The 3,069-nt window shown below is 45.3% G+C and overlaps 2 non-coding genes across 2 annotated transcripts; one reads left to right on the top strand and one right to left on the bottom strand.

The window, feature by feature from the left end:
• Window positions 1-284: 284 nt before the first annotated feature.
• Window positions 285-355, top strand: TRNAG-GCC (transfer RNA glycine (anticodon GCC)). The gene has a single exon. It is a non-coding gene; the product is annotated as a tRNA-Gly (tRNA).
• A 301-nt stretch (window positions 356-656) lies between these two features.
• TRNAA-CGC (transfer RNA alanine (anticodon CGC)) lies at window positions 657-728 on the bottom strand. Its single transcript has one exon. It is a non-coding gene; the product is annotated as a tRNA-Ala (tRNA).
• Window positions 729-3,069: the final 2,341 nt, after the last annotated feature.

Genomic DNA, 3,069 nt, shown 5'->3' with positions numbered 1-3,069 from the left:
TAAGTAATTATGTAATCTTGTGTATACATGACAAAATTTTCATTTGCCTCCTTCACCAAGGACTACTTCAGAGGAAAGAATCTCCTCATAAGGTTCAACAGAAGTAAGTATAATGAGATTTTTATGTAAATGTTAACTCAATATTTTATTATAGTTATTTAATTTAAAAAATCCATTGCTTCCTCTGATGTTGAATACATAAATTTATAATTATTAACATAAAAGAATCAGTACACACGTAAATATCTATTCTAGTAGGATACGGAAGAAAACTTGTGCTGTAAGCATTGGTGGTTCAGTGGTAGAATTCTCGCCTGCCACGCGGGAGGCCCGGGTTCGATTCCCGGCCAATGCAACTACTAGCATTTTTTTTTTTTCTTTTTCTATTAAATTACCGCATTTTTCCCACACATCTCAGATCGCCCAAAGAAGTTCAATAAAAACAGAAACATTGATTTTATGCAAATGAAGAAAGACAAATCAACGATAATTTCCCGTTTCACTTTTTCTTCGAGCAGTCGAAACTGCCGATTCCCTGAGATTTGCCGTATTTTTCGGGCCTTTCTTTTAGATGTTTTTGGGGGGCCCTAGAGTATATGAGCAAAAAGTAATCGGCCATACAGTGTTCTGAGATTTAAAAGACCACGTTAACTGGCTGGAGATGCCGGGGATTGAACCCGGGACCTCACACATGCGAAGCGCGCGCTCTACCACTGAGCTACATCCCCCAGCCGTGAAACGTTCTTCTGGTATAGGTATTCATTCAGTCTAGCGCTAGTCCAATTACTATAGCTAATTTTCAAGACTTTATTTTGGTGAGCGCTTCTGCGACAGCCCGCTTCTACCCTTCCTACACGCCTTAAACTGCTTCTAGGGTGTATCGGAACTCCATGAAGCCAGCGGTGTGGGCCGCAAACTTGACCAGCTCTCGAGCACTCCTGCCGGACGCCTGGAGCTCGACCAGGGATCGGGTACCCTGCCATGCCAGAGGGGCGGGACGTCGGCGCGCTGAGCGCCCGCCCAAGCTCGACTCCTCTGAGAGCTGACTGCGCAGGCGGCCCGGAACGCAGAGTTGGGGGGCGGGGCGTTCAACCCGCCGCTTTGCCGCGGGGTGGAGCCCCGCCTACGACGCCGACTGAGGGGCCAGCAGGCAGGCAGAGCCACGGACGCTGCCCAGGGGCCAGGGGAGACTTGCTCCTGAAGCAGAGCGGTGGGCACCTTCTGTGCACACCCAAAACCCTTTTGGATTTACCTGTACACCACCACGCCCCCTCCCCGTCTCAGGAAAACTACATGTTCACGCCAAATCCCCATAAACTGGGTTTTGTAGGGATTACAGGCAACCCTTGGAGGTAAAAATGACTTCACAACGTGTTCTTTGCGTGGGGCCCAAACTGAAAGAAAGAAACTGACACCGATACCCTCTTTGTAGCTTAATCTTATACAAATGATGATAAAGTCGAGGCGAGGTACCTGCTCAAGATGCACTGTGCTCGCTGTTTGATATTTACACCTTGGACCCATCTGACTATGTTGTGATAGGAATGTAAGTCACTTAACAGCTACTTTATTGTCCTCTGAACCCTTCCTAACTAACCGCTAATCGTACTCCCAGCCCCAAATGAAGAAATGTACCTCGAGTCCTGTTTCCTTGGAAATTGCCTCGCCAGTTGTTTGAGTGTTAGGTAATATGATGAGCTAACTTACATTATAATGAAATGGTGTGTGTTTGACCCTTCCCAGTGCAGTTTAAACTGATACCACCCCAGGGAAGTGAAGGCTGACTGAGAGAAGCCTCAGACACCCTGATGGGAAAGAGCAGGGGAGAGATTTGGTGTCAGGGGAGCTGGGCTACCTTCACTTCCAGCCGACCTGTAAGGCTGACCCAACAAACACACGGTGAGGGCCTAGAATTTCCACTGCTTTCCGTTGCAGCAGAGCACCCCTCGTAAATGGAATAGTCAGTAGGCCAAAAGCCACAGCAGAAAAGCAGAAGTTTCAAAATAACTCTGGGTAAACCACAAGTTTCATAATCAAGTCCTAGATTAAAAATAAATGTTACTGTGTATGCTTACAGTAATTTCAACAAATAATGGCTCATAATCAGATTTTGTTTTTAATGAGAACAAGCCACATACTGATCTAATACAGCTATAATACAGAATGTTAAAAAAAAAAAAAAAAGCCACGTCAGTGGGCAGTCATTAAGGAGCTCTACTCCAAACCAACCCCTGCTTTCCATCCAGAGGCACTAGAACATGAACACCTTCAGCTGACTGTGAGTCGGGAAACAGAGACAGAACCATTTTTCAACAACCAGGGTTTTCACCAGTGCAAATTACAACTGCAGTATTCAGTTAATTGTAAAGGAAGCATGTTTGCCTTTGGTGACCTCATCTCTGACATCCTCTTTAGGATCCTTCCTCACATTATGGCTTATTTCTCCATCACCTGAGGCACTTCTTTTCTGGGACTTTGTTCTCGGGCAAGAACCTTTGTTCTCGGGCAAGAACCTTTGTTCTTAAGGTTCAGAGCTAAGCCTAGAGAAGGCTTCTTTTAAATTGTTCACTCCTCCTACGAGTCCAGGGCCTAACTTGGTGCATCTGATAAAGAAAATGAAGCCAAGCTTCATTTGCATTTTCTTTTCTTTCTTTCTAAAACCAACAGAGAATGTGAAATCGATTTACTGGTTTGGCATAACCCAAGAGAAAGACGGCTATTTCAGCCATCGTGGTGGATGGGAAAGATGAAAGAGAAGGCACATTTTTGGATTAGGGAATACTTCTTGGATCCCATCTATTCTATATGCAAATAAAACTGCCCCAGCTCTGCTTGCAGATGAAGAGAGGCTGACCAAGTGTCCAAAATTATGAAGTATTAAAAAATTCAGTTCTATCTTCCACCCTCAGCACATCTCTCTTGGCTGGGGACAAATCTCCCCAATTCTCAGTCTCTCTCTCTGTCACACACATCGTGCACGCGTGCATACAAACACGCACACACACACCCCCATTCACAACGATTGATCTTACGTCCCCACTTTGAGGTAGGTGACTTTTATCTCTGGTA

This window comes from Kogia breviceps, chromosome 2 (assembly GCF_026419965.1).
Source record: "Kogia breviceps isolate mKogBre1 chromosome 2, mKogBre1 haplotype 1, whole genome shotgun sequence".
Taxonomy (NCBI): Eukaryota; Metazoa; Chordata; class Mammalia; order Artiodactyla; family Physeteridae; genus Kogia; species Kogia breviceps.
This window is presented reverse-complemented; position numbering and strand designations above follow the sequence as displayed.